The 20,736-nt window shown below is 36.3% G+C and overlaps 1 protein-coding gene and 1 pseudogene across 1 annotated transcript in view; both read left to right on the top strand.

Annotated features, from left to right (window-relative positions):
• The first annotated feature begins 9,824 nt into the window (after nucleotides 1–9,824).
• The window catches only part of LOC114500564 (olfactory receptor 1094-like), an 86,637-nt gene continuing 75,725 nt past the window's right edge, over nucleotides 9,825–20,736 (top strand). Inside the window, exon 1 of the mRNA XM_028517282.2 lies at nucleotides 9,825–9,880. The gene's annotated coding sequence lies outside the window, so the exon portion shown is untranslated. The remainder of the gene's footprint in view (nucleotides 9,881–20,736) is intronic.
• LOC114500572 lies at nucleotides 12,146–13,200 on the top strand (annotated as a pseudogene).

The following is a 20,736-nucleotide window of genomic DNA, read 5'->3' on the forward strand; positions in this document are numbered from 1 at the left end:
CTTTCTTTTTTATTTTATTTTAATTGTTGTTCAAGTACAGTTTTCTGTCTTTTACTCCCATAGTTATTTCTTTTCAGTGAATAATTTCTCATCTGCTCTTCCAAACCAGGACCATGGCCAAGGGTCAAAGGTTGATGCCGCTCACTACAGAATCAAATGGATAATGTGGGTTTTAAAACTCCCAGGCTCAACTCATGTTATTTAAAAACTGTGAAGTCAAATTGGTAATTCACCAATGAATTCCATCAGTTGTTTTCCTACCAAGTGACATTGAAACACAAACAAACTAAAAAACATTTATTATATTATTATGACATTAATTTTTATCTCAAATCAAATAAATATTGAAAGTGAACTTACATTACTAAAAGTGAATCTTTAAAATAAGTTTAAATATAGAATATGTTAAATTAGCTTTGTTTGACACACTAACAGCATAATGAATTGTAATAATTTATGAGTTACACTCTAAAATCTTTCCTACTCCCTTATGTCATTGATTAAAAAATAACTCCTATGTGGAATCGAAGGAACAGACTGAACTAACAAGTAAAACACAGATAGTCTCATAGATGGAGAACAGATGACAAGTAGTTGTGGGTGGGATATTAGGGGGTGGAGGGGTTAAGGGAAAAGGGAAAAGGGCTCATGGACATGGTCAACAGTGTGATGATTGCTGGGGGAGAGGATATAAGGGAATGAAATGGTAAGGAAAAAACTAGAATAAAGATTAAATTTACATAATCCATATTACCTTAAGAACATGGCTAATGATTTAATCAAAAATTGTATGACAGTTTGTGTGTCATTCAGTTGGTTTTCAAGTGTTCAGCATTATAATTGTCCTTTTGGGGCAAGTATTTGTTCCTTTGTATTCTTTTTGGAAATCTAAATTCTTAATACATGTTCATCTACTTTCGCAAAATTCTGTAACCTAAAATGAAGAAATGATATGAGATGACAAGGAATATAATTTTTCTTTTAGAGTATTTCACTTAGATAATGTTGATTTTGGTCAGTGAAATTACAACTGGATAAAAGTTGCCGTTAAGTTCAGAAAGATCAGTAACTAAACATATAAGAGTAAGAAATAATCATCACACCTAGACAGAAAACTTTTATTTAAAAGTAAATGAACCCAGGAAATCAGCTAGAAGTTATAGAAAAAAATATTTGCTTCATGGGCCAATGTTTGTTTAAACATGAGTCAGTGTGATACAGGAACCTGAACTGATGGTGTCATTTTTAGCCCGTAATATAACACCAGTGGAAGGGTGCATTTCGTTCAAGTGTGTTATCACATTCATTTATTTAATTTTTTATATCCACCCCTAGAAAATCTGAGTCAGTCTGAAGGACACATAATCTGCTGCTAATTATATTTTGTACATTATTTTAATTCAAGCTCCAGTTTCAGTATGTTAACATGAGCCCATTAATGAGAGAGGGAACCATTTGGAATCAAAGACTGAGAAATCCTACTACCTTTTCCTAGAAAACTCTGGTTGTTAAAACACTGCATTCACTTCAGTAAAGTTGTTTTCACTGTTCATATTGCTCATTTACATATTTGTCTATTTATTATATTTTCAAAAGTATACATTGTAAGTAATATATAAATCTTTGCTTATAAAACAATTCCCCAAGTGCAGAAATACAGAGAGCAAAACATGACACTCTCCTTCCAGTTCCTCCTTCCACCCGATTTGCTGTCTCCCCCAGAGATAACTGTTGCTCTGGTGGTCCTTCCACTCTGTGCCTTTTCCTATACACTTATGTGTTTTGTCTATGTATGCTTAAGAATTAGTAAAGTCATCCTTTGCAAAAAAAAATAGAGAACAAAGCACATACTAACAATCTTCTGGGAAAGATCAAGTCAGGACTACCTAGAAGAATTCTCAATAGCAGGAGAAAACATTATCATATAATTATTGGGAGATTAAAAGAAAGGAAACAGAAACTACTCATATCAAACATCAGAGAAGGCAGAATTTAGTGTGAATCCTGTGTCCTGAAACAAAACTATGGAACATAAGTTGGAGTACTTTAACCACTCTCCCGATGAACTGAACATTTTTGAGCTACTCTGACACAATAAAATCCTTTCAATACTTCATTTCATTTTTAAAATCTTTTTTTTAAATCTCAGTTTTGCTGCTTTATTTAAAATTGAAATTCTGAAATTCTGAAAGATTTTGTTGTGTATGAATCTGTCTCTCACTGTTTGGAAAGCATTTGACATTTTCTGTGACTTGAAGTGCATCAGCATTTAAAAATATTGCTCCCCAAAGAAATTACATGTGTGATTCTTCAATATACTATAATAGTAATTGCTTTGGGGATGACCTAAACATATTACTATATAAACTTGCTGTTTTCTTCTTTGTAATTATTTTATTTTATTTTTATTGTTGTTCAAGTACATTTGTCTCCATTCCCACTTTCCATTCTTACAAAATAGATTGTAAAAAACACAGTTTCTTTTAAATGTAAGGAATGCCATGGTGAAGGATGACATGACAATTGATCAATGAGAGGGTCTGGTGAAGAATTGTGTAGGTGAGGTCAGAACAAAAGAGACAAAAGTAACAAAACAAACTTTGATAAATGTGATGCTGTCAATCTGTGTTTGTAACGCTGTTAAAAATTACTAGGAAAAGCTCCACCCCAAAACAGCTCTTTTCATCAATTCGATTGAAAACCCCGGTACAAGGAAAATGACATAATATCTGAAATTTGAAAGTGTTGTGCTCAGCTCCATCATTAAAAGTCATGTGTGATGTTTTAGCTTCCCTCCACAATTACTCCTTCTTAAAGAGCAGTAAATTAAATGGCGAGCAGATGCAATAATGCACAGACACAGATGAATTAGATAGGACTTAAATATGATTCATATAATTAAATGTGATTTAAATATGATTCATTATTAGATATTAATTAAAACAGTATTTAAAACAAGTTTAAAAAATATGTCAATTTTTATTATAATTTAGCATGCACATGTAAGTGAAGTTGTCACTACATATATTCACTTTTAAAATTAGCTAATATTGGTCCACAACACTAATGACATAACTACATCATTGGAAAACAGAGGTGACCAGAGCTTTGAACTAGATATCTTGTTTTTATCTACATGTAATATTTTAATTTTGGTGATGATTACTTTGCACTTGAACATTTCTCTATTGGATAAGTCTAATGAATTTTACCATAGTTTTAGTTTTTCCTCTGTGCATTTTTCTTTGTCTGGATTAGAACATAAAGAGGATTGTGAATTGTATAATTTATTAAAACAACCGCAAAATACACACAGGTCACCATGACATATTTTTCTACACTGAAGTGGGCTTCATTTTGCACTGAGTAAATAAGATAATGAAAAGTACCATTGTAAATACTTTCCTTAAATGTATCTCACAACCATCATTTTCTGACAGATGGGTATGAATGAAATTCATAGGACATAAGGATAGGGCTCAGAGTTATAATGAGAAAATTACCATGTCATTAAAGAGTTTAGTAATATAATATCAACTTTTATGAATGAAGGTAAACCACTTCCAAAAATAGAACATTAATACTTGGCAGAATACTACAGAATCCTAGGCTCAGTATTGAGGCACCGAGCCTTCCACAGGAGAGAGAGAATGCCAGCAGCCACTGCCAAGCTGAGGGAGAGGACTTCAGCACACACCACTGTCTCACCTGTGTAGCAACTCCACTTGAGAGAGTACCAGAGCCTGAGTCACTCCTAGTCACCCTCAGGGGGAAGGCACTTTTCACTGTCCCCCGTACACCCATGGCTTCATTCTGCAACTGACCTCCCCGCTCTCCCCCAAAAGAAATACTCAGCACATGGACTTGATGTATTTGGGTTTTTTTAAGCTATTAAGACTACTGAAACCTTAGGAAATAAGTTAGTGATCTGAAGTGGCTTCTACATTACATAGATACCTAAAGAAACCTACAGAATTATTATTTTCCTCATTATATGAAAATAATACCCAGCTAGGGAATGCATCAAATATTTTCTTGCCTTTTATTGGGAAATTTACTGTTTTGGTACTTCATGGTGCTCTGACATTCTTTCATCAGAATAATGAAAATATGTACTCTATTGGGAACATTCTCAATTTCCTTAAGAAATAAATTCATTGCTTTTTTTATTCTAGGAAGCATTGTCGCTCAATTCTTAGTCTCTGCAATCATCAGACTGTGATGGACTCAATTGTGCAATCAATAGGCAACAACTAAAGGGCTTAGCACTGAGATTCATAACATATATTTGACCCATTAATTTAGATCTTACCTATTAAAATATTCTGCATACTTTCTGAAACTGCCTCTTACCTGTAGAACAAACAGCAAATGCATGTTAGGTACATTACAAATATGGTTTATTTAGATCGCTTATATCAACCTGTTTCAACTTTGATAAAACCCACAGGAGATGCCCCAATGGGAATACACCCCAATTACCTTCTGGCTTAAAATAACAACATGATAATTTATTCAATACAGAAAATAAGCAGGTCTGGAGTATTGTACTACATGTTGATATTTAGAAAATCAATACAGATATTTTTGGTTTTGATCAACTAATACATATGCACACAAACAGTAAACACCCATAGGCAAACCTAGGACCAAAATAGAAAATTTTAACATAGGTAGAGAGGGAGGCCCAGTAAACATTTTATTTTTCTTCAGTTTTCCAGAAGCACTCCACCTTTACCCAGGCTCAATCAGAGTGTCACAAAAGGACAGTGACAGAATGATGTAGTGTGAGAGGTCCCTGAGGACCTCTGAAGCAGGTGGTTCATGCTCCTGTTAAGAAGGTCAGGCCTTCACCTGGAGGGAAAAAGTGCCCAGAAGAGTAACAGTTAGTAGGGCAGGTACAGCAGGAAGGTGAGGGTTCAGCAGGGAGGGGAGCTTCTGGAAGATGTAGGACTGAGAAAGTTGTTACACGTCTTCTTGGAGAAATGTCTGTTCAGGTCCTACACCCATTTTTAATTGGATTGCTTGTTTGGGCTTGAGTTAAATAAGTTCTTTATGTATTTTGGATTTAACCCTTTATCATAGCTGTTGTTTGCAAGTATCTTCTCCTATTAGCTGGTTGCTTTTGTGTTTGTTGGCAATTTTTTTGTTGCTGTGCACAATCTTTTTAGTTTGATATAGTCTCATGCACTGGTTTTATGTCCTTTCTTCCCTTACCTTTGGGGTCAATTTCATAAAAATACTCCATAAGAGTAAGGTCCATAATTTTATTACGTATGTTTTCTTCTATGTAATTTATTGTTTCAAGTTTTACATTAAGGTCTTTGATCCATTTCAATGTAAAACAGCACATTAACAAAATAAAGCATATAAATCACATGATCATATTAAGAGATGCAGAAAAAAAGCTTTTGACAAGATACAACATCCATTTATGATTAAAACACTCAATAAAATGGGTATGGAATGAAAGTATCTAAACATCATAAATGCCTTGCAGGACAAACCTTCGTCTTATATACTACTCAATGGTGGAAAACTGAGAGCTTTCCCTCTAAGATCAGGAACAAACAAGGATAATCCACTCTCCGCCACTGTTTATCCATGTATGACTATGACTAGGTTCCTCACCACAGCAATCAGGAGAGAGAAATAAATAAAAATCATCCAAATTGAAAATGAAGAAGTGAAATTGTCACTTTTTGCACATTAAATGATTATTTATATAGAAAATCCTGAAAGACTCCACCAAAAAGTGCTTAGAAACTATATAACAGCAGTACAATTTTGCAGATACAAAATCACTATGACAACTCAGTTCATTCTTATATACTAACAATGAAATTTAGAAAAAAGAAATGGAAAGGCAGATCCATTTGCAATTGCAAAGAAAAGAAAAAATACTTGGATAAAACTTAACAAAGGATATGAGGAGTACATACACTAAAAATTACAAAGCACTATTAAGAGACATGGGAAAAAGACAACAAAACAGTGGAAAGTTATTGAATTAACATAGTTAAAATATCCTATTACCCAAAGTAATATACAGATTAATGCAATTCCATCAAAATCTCAATGACACTTTTAAAACAAAATAAAAAGAAATCATAAGACTTGTAGGAACAAAAAGTACCCCAAATAGGCAGGGCAAACCCTTAGATAAGGAACAAAGTCACAGGTAGCACCCTTTCTGACTTCAAATTATACTACAAAGTGGCAATAGTCAAAACAGCAAGCTAAGTGAATGAAGCCAGTCAGTGAAAGACAAACACCACATGGTCTCACTTGTATGTGGAATGTAATGAAGACAACAGTAACAAATGCTTAAACACATGAAACATAGTGACACCTGCTGGCAAGGAAGGGGGATGAAATATGGTGAAGTATTAACCAAAGAGCATTTATGCACAACACATGGGCAAGAACAACAATATGGGCATTGACTCAGAAAGAGGAGAGTGTGGGGTTGGGTGGAGAAGGGAAAGGGAGAGAAAGCAGGAACTACTATAACAGCATAAACAATGAGAAATAAATAAACTTTTAAAAAAAACACAGTATTAGCAGAAAAACTGACCCACAGAACAATGGAACAGAACTGAGAGCTCAGAAGTAATCCCAAATGTGTGTAGTCTAATTATTTTTGACAAAAAGCCAAAAACATACATACAATGAAGAAAGGAAAGCCTCCCCAATAAATGTTGCTGAGAAAATTAAAAAGCCATACACAAAGAATGAAAATAGATTGCCATTTGCCTACATACACAAAAATTAACTCAAAATGGACTAAAGGCCTAAATATAAGACTTGAAATAATAAATTTCATAGGAGAATTCACAGGTACTAAACTTATAGACATTAGTCTTCCAGAATATTCCATGAATATGACCCCAAAGTCAAAGGGACATACATCAAAGGCCAACAGATATATGAAAAGGGCTCAACTTCACTAGCTATTAGGGAAATGCAAATCACAGCTGCAATGAGCCCCCACCTGGCACCTGTCAGAATGGCTATCATCAACAAGATTAGTAATAACAAGTGTTGGAGAGGTTGTGGTGAAAAAGAAAAGCTTTCATTCCCCGCTGTGGAAATGTAAAGTGGTACAGCAGCAATGGAATGCAGTGTGAAGGTTACTCAGAATTTAAGAATAGAGTTACCATATGACTCAGCAACTCCTCTTCTGGCTATATCTACATGGATATTTGAAAACACTTATTTGCAACAATATATGCGTCCCCTGTGTTCATTGCAGCATTGTGCACAGTGGCCAAATCATCATAAGAACCGAAGTGTCCTTTGACAGGTGATATGATAAGAAGGTGTGATACATCGGTACAATGGGACACTGCTCAGACAGGAGGAAGGACATGACCCTGCCATTTGTGTCAATATGGAAGGATCTTGAGGACACCATGCTGAGCCAAATAAGTCAAATAGAAAAAGTCAAGAACCATATGATTTCACTCATGTAGAATGTAACACTGAAAACAATAAACAAACAAATTAGAAAAACAAAAACTCACAGATACAGCAACAGTATGGCAGTTACCAGCTTAAAGGGGGGTGGGATGTTAAAGGGAAAAGGGGTCAAATATATGGTCACAGAAGAATATTTGATGTTGGGTGGTGAGCACACAATTCAATATGCAGATGATATATCATAGAATTGTATACATGCAACTTACCTAATTCCATTAACTAATGTCACCCCAATAAATTTAATTTTAAAAAGTGTATAGCCTAGTGCTAGTCTGTAGACTGGTGCATTGGGTCCTTAAGACAAGTCCTCATGCAAATCAAATTTTGATCTTTGTCTCTGCCTGTTGTCTATATTCTAATGTTCTATTAAACAGAATGCTACCATTATCTGTACACTGTCCCATCTCTGCTGTCAATAATCATGGTTCAGGTATTCATATCTTATCTCCTCTACTAAATGCCAATCATCTTAACTGTATGTCCCATACCACTTAGAAGTGTAGTCCATTACTTTAAAAAGTGATAATTTTTATTAAATCACTGTGAATTCATTTAGAGCTTAGGCTTTCAGATTATTTCATTATGTACTTGGTTAGAGGATTCTGAGACAAGTAAAGAGCTTATATTCCCAGAGGAGCCTGATTTCAGAGAATTTAAGTCATCAACCCATGGCACAGAGCTATTGTGTATCAGAGCTACAGATCTTTGTTCTGTGTATTCAATTTCTTTTCCAGTCTTGCTCAAATTTTTTTTCCAGTGAAATGTCAGTTTATACTATAGTCCAAAGTGCATTTATGTAATCATTTGATCATATTGCTTATTGTTCCACAATTATCCTCTTGTTTACTAGGTAACACAACAGTGATCTTGATACATTTTCTGTCCCAGAGGAGAATTAGTGTCTTTTCTCTGTGGAGTGTCTCTGTGGACTTCAAGAAGAGCTTGAGAACCTGGCATAGAAGAATCCAAATGCTTCGTGCTCATACACATCCTCACTGAGTGAGCAGTTCATGTCCACAGGTAAGAGGAGGGGTTTTCCATCGTCTAAAAATGTCAGGTGTTACAATCCTGAATCTCAAACTAGATTATCTGCTTTAATATGTAAGTCTGAGGTCAAATTTCTAGTTAACTTAGAGCTCAATTTAAAATTGATGGACCAAATTGGGAAATACAGGGAGACTAAGAAAGGTAGAACATATTATGTCAATCAATTTGTAAATTAGAAATCAGATTTAATTTTCTTGATGGAAGATAACAAATTAAGGCAATAGAAATAAGGGACTATTTTTTAAATGTATGAAAATTATTAAATGAAGAAAAAATTACCTATCAACTAACCATTGGGTATATAACATTGTGAAATCATATTTTTTTCTCATGAAAGGACATAAATGAATTAAACTCATTTTGCTAGGTTGCTAATTGATCTAGAAGCCATTTAATTTGTTTCTTTTTAATAAATATATAACGTTTACTTGAGCTTGTGATTTTGTAAATGAACTCAGATACAAGAGGATGTTATTTTGCCTTGTTTCTGGGGGGTAACATTTCCAAATTACAGCATTTCACAATGAGACCGTTTCATGGTCACCTGAAAAGAGCTTAGTTGGAAGACAGAAACCCCTGGGCTTGAATCCTGGCTGTGCTAGTAGCTGTGAGCATGATCAAGTTATACGTCAAGCTGGTTCCCAGTTTTCTCATCTATAAAAGGGTTTTGAATCAGTTTGCAGGTTGCTGTACAAAACATAAGGTAATGTGCACGAAAATTCTACCACCCGCAGCCACTTCATGACGTGTTGTAGCTCTATGATAGCTCGGCTTTGTCTCAGGCTTAGTGTTTGTACCACCATTCTCAGGGCTGGATGGTGACGTTTGCTTGCTGACTGGGTGAGGGGTGAGGAGCTCATTCGACTTTAGTTTTCCAGAATGATCGTGTTTTTGTTAAACTTTGAAATCTCACCTATGTCTCTCTAATGTCTATCTCTTCAAGTGAAATTAGTTGATGTAAACACAATCAGTTCTAATGTCCTTAAACATCAGTTGACAAAATGCCTGTTTGAAGAGTATCCTCAATGAAGTAGATGAACCTCACAATCTTGTCTATCATCCCTCCCATTCCCTACAGTGAGGAAGCTAATTGCTCTAATGGAACATAATTTAGATTAAAATATACTTTCATTCATAAACCACTACCTTGCACTACAGATGAACTCAGAGAAATCAAGTTATGAGAATATTATTATGCCCAATTATGAAGAATGTAAGCAAACATGTTGTTCTTTTACTGTGCTGCTTAGAGTCAAAATACAATAACAAAATGTATTTTAAAGTTCTATCTTTTTAAGGGTCTTGATACCATAGAATATTGGGGCTCACTGGATATAATCTCATGAGGAAGGTATTTAAATATATCTTAAGTACCATAATGAAAAGCATATGTATAACTAAAAGAAGAATACTTAGCTTCTGGTCTGGTGATCAGTCACTGCTCAAGACTTTGAAGAAAAACTAATTTCATAACTCCCTGTTCACATGTTTAGTTAAATAAAATTTGGAAGCCATGTATCCATGGATGTATCCTTCACATAAAATAAACACACTTCAATATGCATTGTAATGCATCTCATAAATAACACTCTGGAATCACACCATGTTCAAGTTGTTGAACAAGATATTCCTGAAAATTTGAATCTTAGTTATTCTCCAGTTTGGGGAAATAAAGTACCTTTTTCAAGGTTATGCTGTCACTAGATGCTAATCTGAAATTTTTAATACAAGGTTTTAGAGTACAAATATAATGTTGTTAAACTTACACAATTGCATCACTCAGACACATCATTAATAAAGGTTAGAGCTGTGCTGTTGCTGAAATTTCTCCTGTGTGTAACAGTCACTGTGTATTTTGTAACGGATACCTTTCATATACTACATATTGATACATTTTCTAAAGTTGCTTGCACACTTTCTGTTGTTTTCACTGTGCTTCCTCTGATCTGCCTGATGCCTGTTTTGTCCCTGAATCTGTCCAGGCAAACATGGGTGAGAGAGAGAGAGGGAACAAGAAATTTTGTTAAACAGAAATAAATTTGTTTAATTCTCAAATAATATACTAATACATAATTATATTATTAATTGATTTTATCTTACTTTAATATTTCAAAGTAAACTAAAATTACTATAGACATCTGTGTGTTTGTGTTTTCAAGAGTATAGTGGTCTGTTTTACACAGAAGTTGAAATTTAGTTTAGTTGTATTTTTTTACTTTAGAATCTCTAAGGATTAAATGAGCATTTTGTGTGGGGGGCGCGATTTGTATCCCCACATTTAAAAAGCTATTTAGTCTTGATTTAAAGTATTCCACATGGATCTGGGAAGACCTTTCTGGAAAATAAAAATATGCAGATTTCTCATTTTTTTTCTTGATGTGTGAGCATTGACAAAATGTTCTGCATCACATGTGTAAGTCACTGGTATGTCCCTGGGCCCACACACTGCGGTTTTTCACTCCTTCCACCTGTGACACGCTGAAGGGAAACAAGAGCCACACTCCCGAAATCTTGCTCCTAGATGTGGAATGCTGCCTTTCACTGTGTTTAAACTGTGAGAATTCAGCCCAGGTACAGGTATGCTTCCCTTTTTTGATGTACTGTCTTCCTTTTCACATTTTGCTGAATGAGAAATGTGTAGAGGCAAAGGGAAACATGCTAGAAATAAAACACTACCTTGTGGCTCTTGTTGTAATTTTGCTTTTATAACCTAGCTTTTATAAATGTTATAAGCTATTATTGGGTAGTTTTTCCTTTATAATAATTTTAGTGACTCCTTAAGAAACTGCAATATATTGAAACTGTCATGATTTATTTGTGACATACATAAGTCTTAAAAGTGCACCCAAGCATTTTACAAGACCAATGAGTATATAAATAGAAACACCTTTCACTGGCATTAACTTAAATTGGAAAACTATTGACAATGTAATAAACGGTGCAGTCCTAAATAGACAACTTGGTGATAGGTGTACCAACAAAGAAAACTGAACAACCAAACCAAACAAACCAACGTTCTATGATGACTTGTGTACAAGGTGCCTCCCCAGTGTCAGGAAGGACTAGTGGAATGGATTCCAGTCAAAAGAGGATATACATGGCTTGGTGGGAAAAGGCTGGCCCAACATGACAAGTTGAAATGTAAGTCTAATGTTACTCATTTTCTACTCATCTGGAAATAATCTAAAATAATTTTACATTTTTCTCATGCAAATACAATACAATTCCAATTGATACACAATCTTGCCATATAAGTGCAGTTGCTTTCCTTTTAACAGTTGTAAATGTTAAGGAAAGGCATCTCAAACACAATGTAGGAAATCTAGAGTTCTTTCAGATGTATCCTTTCTATTACAATTGTGGATTAAATCTTCTGTATTTGTTCATCTTGTGAATGTTAAAATGATGGGATATGAAACTAGGTGGAAGTAAATTTGACAGAAAATAAATTGGAAATTAAACACATAACTTGAGATTTTTAAAAACATGACAAATTTATCCAATCATTTAACCAAAATTTCTTGAATTTAACAGGGTAATGCATTTAATGGCCACAACTTCTTCATCACTGGTATTCCCTCACCACCAAGGATTTCGTAAGCCCTTTAAGAAAAATCAAGGGGATAAAATGCAGTACATGTATTTTTAACAATACTGCTTTAAAATCTAGAAATAAAAACAAAATGTCACAGTTGACTTCAAATTTTGATTTACGCAAGATTCACACTAAAAATGTCACTGAAGTCACTATGTTTATATTGACGGGATTCACAGGTGATTTTGAGGTGCAAGTCCTTCTGTTTTTACTCTTTCTAGCTATCTATCTTTTCACTCTGATAGGCAATTTGGGAATGGTCATATTGGTCACTATGGACTCTCGGCTGCACAACCCTATGTACTATTTTCTGACTGTGTTGTCCATTTTGGATGCCTGTTATTCTTCAGTGGTTACACCCAAAATGTTGGTCAATCCTGGATGAAAACAAAGCCATTTCTTATTTTGGGTGTGTAGCACAAATGTTTTTCTTTGCTACATTTGGGACCACGAATGCTTTCTCTTGGCTGCAATGGCATATGATCGCTATGTGGCAATCTACAACCCTCTCCTGTATACAGTTAGCATGTCACCCAGAGTCTATGTGCCACTCATCATTGCTTCCTACATCGCAGGCATTTTGAATGCCTCTGTACACACAGTGGCCACCTTTAGCCTATCTTTCTGCGCCTCCAATAAATCAGACATGTCTTTTGTGATGCCCTCCTCTCCTTGCTATTGCCTGTTCTGACACTCACATAAACCAGCTTCTACTCTTCTACTTGGTGGGCTCCATTGAGGTGGTCACCATCCTGATTGTCCTGATCTCCTATGGTTTAATTCTGTTGGCCATTCTGAGGATGCATTCTGCTGAGGGACGGAAAAAAGTCTTCTCTACCTGTGGCTCCCACCTAACAGGAGTGTCAATTTATCATGGAACCATCCTCTTCATGTATGTGAGACCGAGTTCCAGCTATGCTTTGGACCATGACATGATAGTGTCAACATTTTACACCATCGTGATTCCCATGCTGAATCCCCTTATCTACAGTCTGAGGAACAAAGATGTGAAAGAGGCAATGAAAAGAGTGTTTGGGAAAAATAGGAGTTTCAATAAAGTATCTTTTCACAGTTAAAAATGAATTAAAAAATTGAAAGTATGTTCTATGCCTCAATATTGAAAAAGATATGATGAACATGTTTGTTTTTCTTGCCAGAATGGTTATCATCAGTAGATCAACAAACAATTGTTTGCTAAGATGAGGAGAAATGGAAACCCTCGGGCACTGTAGATGGGAATGCAGGTTGGTGCAGCCTCCGTTCAAAGCATTATGTAGTTAATAAAAAATGTAAAGATGGAGCCCTGACCACTGTGTCTCATCTACTTGGGCATCACCCCACAGACTGAACAGTCTCCAGTTAGGTTCCCTGCCCCGTCACGTGCCTGGGTTATAGGTTCCATCTCTGGCTGGGACATTAAAAAGAAGCATCCAACTAATCTGTGTTTCTCTTTTGCTTCAATGTTTCTTGCACTGCCTCTCTCACTCCCTTCCCCTCTCCTAAAAAAGTAATAAATAAAATCTTTTTACAATCTAGCTTTACAAAAACTTAATATTAGAACTGCAAGATAAAGCAAGGATAAGTGGTAATGGAAGAAAACAACGTGCAGTGATGAACACACAATCCAATTTACAGATGATGTAGTGTAGAGCTGAATCCTGAAGTATATTTAACTTTCTTAAACAATGTCACTCCAATGAATTCAATGAAAAATAAATTAAAATTTTTAGAAATTGAAAAATATTTTTAAAATATAAAAAGGGAGCTGCCTTAAGACCCAACAATTCCACTTCTGGAAATATATCTGGAGAAAACTAAAATGCTAATTTGAATAAATGCACCTCTAATAATATATGCACCTCTATGTTTATTGCAGAGTTATTTAAAGAGCCAAGTTTTGGAAGCAGCCAAAGTGCTTATCAGTAAGTGAGTGGATAAAAAGTTGTTTTAGTTTACACAATGGAATACCACTTGGCCATAAAAGACAAACAAATCTTACCTTTTGCAGCAGATGGATGGGGACTGAGGGTATTATGCCAAGTGAAATAAGCCAATCAGAGAAAGACAAGTACCATATGATTTCACTTTTATCTGGAATCTAATGAACAAAATAAGGTAACAAACAAAGTAGAAACAGATTCATAGACACAGAGAACAGACTGACAGTTGTCAGAGGAGAGAGAGGTTGGAGGAATGGGTGGACAAAGTGAAGGATTAACCACTACAAATTGGTAGTTACAAGATAGCCAAGAAATGTAGATTACAGCACAGGGCCTATAAGGTCTGCTCAGAAAGCATCCATCCATGTAAAATTTAAAAACAGAGACATTTATTGACAAAGATACAAGATAGAAGAAACATTGTAGGTAGGACAATGATGTCTCAATCCTCTTCAAAGGAGGCACCTTGGAACCTTACACAATTCTCCCAGTGGCCATCAGCCATCCCCTCATATTTTCCTGAGTCTCATCAATGGTCTGAAACCTCTTCACTTCCATAGGTGATTTTAGTTTTGGGAAAGCCAGAAGTTGCAAGGTGCCAAATCTGGGTGGTAGGGCTGAGTCACTTGGGTGATTAGATGTTATGCAAAAAAACTCTGCATGATATGTGATGCATGAACAGGAATCATCTTGAGATGAAGCTGCCAATCACCAGTTCCCAATCACCAGGTAGCCATTTTGATCATATTGCATCTCTCAACCAATGAAGAATTTTGATGCACTACTATTTATTCATTGTTTGGCCTGGAGAGTATACACATGATGGAGAATGCTTTCAAAATCAAAAAACAAAGTGAACATGGTCTTGATATTGCTGCAGCTTTTCTGCTCCTCTTCTTGGACCATGGAGAACCAAGTGACTTCCATTGGGATGACTGGTCTTTTGTGTCTGGATCATAACAATAGACCCATAGTTCATTTCTGGCTGTGCTTTTCTTGAGGACATCTGGTTCATTGGTAGTGGTTTGAATCAAGTCATTAGCAACTTCAGCACAATGTTCCTTTTGTGTTGGTAGCAGAAGCCATGGAACAACTTTTGCCACAACAGGTTTCATGGCAAGATCTTGTGTCAAAATCTAGATGCAGTAGTTTTTGGAATCCCCAGGTCAACTCCTAGTTCTTGCACTGTCAGTCCCAATCTTTATTGATTGCAGCTCAAACACATTCAACATTTCAGGCGCTGTGCTTGTTGCAGGCCTCTCAGAACACAGGTCACTTTCAACAGATTCCCAACCATCTTTGAATCCTTTGTGCCTCACTTTCCTTTGTGCAGCAGTCATCGCATCCTCCCCAAAAGCCTTCTGAGTCATCTGAGTAGTTTTTGGAGAGGAATGTTCAAATTTCATGCAAAATTTGATGCAAATTCATTGCTCTACTCAGTCATTTTTTAATGAATTGGCCACACAGAACACATGCTCACTCAATGGGGTCTACAATGCCCACTGACTAGTGCAGTGAGGTCATCACTATTCACACATGCACCTTCCAGTCCACTCTCCTTGGCTGCCAGGTTACATCAATGTCATAAACTATTCTTGTTATAGTAACAATGGCTGTACTTTTTCCAGACAGACCTCAAACAGTCAATGACACTGAGATAAATATTTACAGAGTCAGGTGGGTACATGAAGCTGAAAGGACCACTCTGTCAAGTACATGATTGTCTAACCACTTTGCTGTACATCTCAAACTACAGCAGAATAATCTTAAGTATAAATGATAGTTGAAAATTAAAGAAAAAGAAAGAAAAAATGTGAGAAAAATTATAATGTAGCAACAGAAAAAGAACTCACTAAGAAGACACACTTAAAGGAGGGAAATAAGTGAATAGCGAGGTGAGAATTCAAATAGGAAAAAAGAAATGTAAGAAAACTGGTGGGGGGAATATATTGTGAAAAGAGATGCTTTGTGTTTGTTCTGCAAAGGGGCTTTGGATTTAATAATTCTACTTTAGAGAAATATTTTTGTTCTATGGTCTAGGGAGATTCTTTTGTTGAAAGTAAAAGGGTTTTCACCAAATAAAAATAAATTAAAATATCAATTGTAATATTGGTGACTGTAGTAATCACAAAAACAAAAGGAAAGAATAAAGGAAAAAAGAAAGAAGGAAGGACAACTGCCACTTAAAATTTTTCTTGAAGGACACACACTTGCAATGAAAGTGAGGTCTGTGGGCAGCAGGGCCACAAATGAGCAGAGCAGGTATGCTTTTCTGTATCTTGGCTCCTGGGTCCGGGGACTAAGGAGTGGGAGCACCTGCATGGGTAACAGAGGGTGGGAGGGGTCAGAGTAAAACAGAACCAGAGCTGGGTCAGGACCAGGCCTCTAGGGAAAAGTGTCAAGATGAACTGGGGCTCAGTTGTGGGAAGAGCTCAAACTGCACGCTTGGTGTGCCTTACCCTCCAAATTGTGCTTATTTTTTGTCATGTTTGAGTTCAACTATGATCTTCATAAATGTTCATGTCACTCTTCATATTGTGAGAATGAAAGAATGGATTCTGTTTGTGCTTTTGATGGAATAATAAAAGACAGTGAAATGCACCATCACAGAAAGCATGGTAATGACACCAAGAATTCGCAAACATTATCTGTGGTCTCCAAACCACAGGCTGTACTTAGAATTGCTGCCAACACATAAACCTAAGGAGGGAGCAGAGTGCTTTGATCCGGGGTCAGATACCAATAATTCTGTGGTAAGTGTTATATGAACTATAGTTTCGGTGTCAAGCAATTTATAGATTCAATACAATCCCTATTAAAATACCAGTGACATATTTCACAGGTATAGAACAAACATTTCAAAAATGTATATGCAACCAGAAATGACCCTCCATAGCTTCAGCAATTTTGAGAATGAAAACAAAGTAGGAGGGATCACAATACCTAATACCAATCTACATTACAAGGCCACTGTAATCAAAACATTCTGGCGCTTGCATAAGAACAGACACATAGACCAATGGGACAAAGTAGGGAGCCCAGAAATAAACCCATGTTTCTATGGTCTACTAATATTTCACAAAGGAGCAGAAGCATACAGTGAAGTAAAAATAATCTCTTAAAAATAGTGTTGTGATATCTGGACAGCCACATGTAACAAAGTGAATCTCAATCACCAACTTACACACCAATAAACTCAAGATGGATAAAAGACTTAAATGCATGTCACAACTCCATAAAAATCCTAGAGTAGAACACAGTAAGGATAATCTCAGATATCCCATACAGCAATATATTCACTGATAAGTCCACTACAGCAAGAGACATAAAGGAAAGAATAAACGAACGGGATCTCATCAAAATAAAAAGCTTCTGCATGGCTAATGGAAACAGCATTAAAATGAAAAGAGAACCAACTGTATGGGAAAACATATTTGCCAATGATACCTCTGAAAAGGGTTTGATCTCCAAAATATATACAGAACTCTCATGACTCCACTCTAAGAAGACAAGCAACCCAATTAAAAAGTGGGTAAAGGACTTGAACAGATAGTTCTCCAAGGAGAATATGCAGAGGGCCCAGAGACATATGAAAAGATGTTCAGTATCGCTAGCTATCAGAGAGATGCAAATTAAAACCACAATGAGATGCCAATTCACACCAGTCACAATGGCCATCATAAACAAAGCAACGCACAACAAATGTTGGAGAGGTTGAGGAGAAAAGGGAACCCTAGTGCACCGTTGATGGGATTGCAGACTGGTGCAACTACTGTGGAAAACAGTATGGAATTTCATCAGAAAATGAAAAAAGGAAGTTCCTTTTGACCCAGGTATTCCACTGCTGGGGTTATACTCTAAGAATGCTGAAACAGCAACCCAAAAGAACCTATGCACCCCAATGTTCATAGCAGCACAATATACAATAGCCAAGTGCTGGAGGCAACCTAAGTGCCCATCAGTAAATGAATGGATCAAAAACCTATGATACATTGACCAGATGAAATTCTATGCAGCAAAAGAAAGAAGGAGCTTCTACCCTTTGCAACAGCATGAACAGAACTGGAGAGCATTATGCTAAGTGAAATAAGCCAGATGGTGAAAGACAAATACCATATGATCTTACCTTTAACAGGAACCTAATCAACAACATGAACAAGTGAGAAAAATATAACCAAAGGCACTGAAATTGAGAACAGGCTAACAGTGACAGAGGGGAGAGGAGAGGGGATTATAGGGGAAATGGGTGAAGAGTTTACAGGAACAATTTTAAAGGGCACATGGACAATAATAACGGGGAGGTGGAAACAGGGGAAGGAGGTGGGAAGACTAGGGTGGTGGGGAGGGGTGGAGGGAAAAGGCAGAAAACTGTACTTGAACAACAATAAAAATATTAAAATATAAAAAGTAAATAAAATAGTTGGCCTTCTGGAAAAACTGATTCCAAAGACACAAATAAAAATATTTTTAAAGTAAACTCCCAAAAGAAAACTAAGGAAAAGCTAGACTTTGGACATGACAATGATTTCATGGTTGTGATACCAGGACACAATAAACACAGTCATCAAAAGCAAAGTTAGTCCTGGCTGGCGTAGCTCAGTGGATTGAGCACGGGCTGGGAACCAAAGTGTCCCAGGTTGGATTCCCAGCCAGGGTACATTCCTGGGTTGCAGGCCATAACCCCCAGCAACGAACATTGATGTTCTGTCTCTCTCTCTCTCCCTCTCTCTCCTCTCTCTATCTCTATCTCTATCTCCATCCCTTCCCTCCCTAAAAATAAATAAATAAAATCTTAAAAAAAGAATAGATGTATAAAAAAATTTAAAAAGCAAAGTTAGTTAAGTGAGAATAATGAACTAAAAACCTGTACAAAAAAGGAAAAAATGGAGTGAAAAGGCAAACTACAGAATGGGAGAAAATATTTGGAAACCACTTGAATAGACATTTCTCAAAAAAAAGACACAAATGGCCACAGAGAAATATGAATACAATATAAGATCTGACATAATAAATTGCACAGAAATAATCATAGGTACTAAACTTATGGACCCTGGCTTAGAGAATATTTTATGAACTTGACCCCAAAGGCAACGGAAATAAAGGCAAGTATATATAAATGAAAGTATATCAAAGTAAAAAGCTTCTACACAGCAAAAGAAACCTCCAAAAAATAAAAGGGAGTAAGCTATATGGAAGAAGATATTTGCAAACAATGTTTCCAAAATAGATTAATATCCAGAATATAAAGAATTCATACAACTCAACACATAACAAACAATCCAATTAAAACATGGGCAGAGGACTTGAACACACACTTCATCCCAAAAAACATCATACATACATACATTCATACATACAGACAACAGAAATATGAAAAGATGTTCAACTTCACTAGCTATTAGGGAAGTGCAAATCAAAACTACAATGAGATACCACCTCACACCTGTTAGAATGGCTATTATCATAATTAAGAGAAAAATTAACAAGTGTGGAGAGGTTGTGGAGAAAAAGAAACCCCCATTCACTGCTGGTGGGAATGGAAACTGCTAGTCACTACAGAGAACATTATGGAGGTTCCTCCACAAAGTAAAAGAGAGTTATCATGTGACTCAGCGACCTTTTTTCTGGGTATCGACCTCCAGTATTTGAAAACATTATTAGCAAAAATATATGTACCCCTATGTTCATTGCAGCACTATTAACAGTGGCCAGGACCTGGAGACAAACCAAGTGTCCTTGGAGAGATGAGTGGATAAAGAAGATGTGGTACATAATACAATGGAATACTACTCAGCCATTGGAAAAAATGAAATACTGCCATTTGTGACACTATGGATGGACCTTGAATTATTAGGCTAAGTGAAACAAATTGCTCAGAAAAGGCTAAGAACCCTGTGATTTTACTCAAATGTGGGACATAAAACTGAATCTTATAGACCCAGAAAACAGTATTGTAGTTACCAGAGAGATGGGAATTAGGGGAGAATAAAGGGATAAAGGGGGCCAAATCTATGGCGACATGTAGGAGACCATACTGCATCGCATGGGCCCAGCTCGCACTCAGAGATGCACAGGATCCATGCCCACAGACAGGTTCTCCCATGGAGAATCAGGCCTGCAATGTGCCTAGGCCACTTTGAGTCTTGCTCTTGCTAAAAACCTCCCTCACCCTGAATTGAGGACATTTACTGCAAAGTAACTTCCTAAAATCCATACTAAACCTTCCAAAGATGAGTGTAACCCATTCAACCTCTTTTGCCTTTTCATTAGCAAGTATCCCTCTTCTGTGATGTGATTAGTGGCATTGGCTCCTTGGTTTTCTGTAAAAGATAATCACCTAAAGTGAACCTGTGCATAGTAAATAAGGACCATCATGTAATGTGCCGAGAAACCAAATAAAGGCCAGCCACAGCAACGCTCAAGGCTTTTGCTCCCCTTGAGAGAAAAGGCATGCTGTCCCTTGTCCTCCCAGTAGTCTGTGTGAATGTCACATTTCATCCATAATGACATGAACACTGCGGGCCGGTGTCTGCATCAGTGACAGAAGATGATTTGACTTTGGACAGTGAGCACACCATGCAACATTCAGTACATGTTTCATAGAAATGTACACTTGAAACCAACATAGTCTTATTAACCAATGTTACCCTGATAAATTTAATAAGAAAGAAA

The sequence above is a fragment of the Phyllostomus discolor genome, chromosome 6 (assembly GCF_004126475.2).
Source record: "Phyllostomus discolor isolate MPI-MPIP mPhyDis1 chromosome 6, mPhyDis1.pri.v3, whole genome shotgun sequence".
Taxonomy (NCBI): domain Eukaryota; kingdom Metazoa; phylum Chordata; class Mammalia; order Chiroptera; family Phyllostomidae; genus Phyllostomus; species Phyllostomus discolor.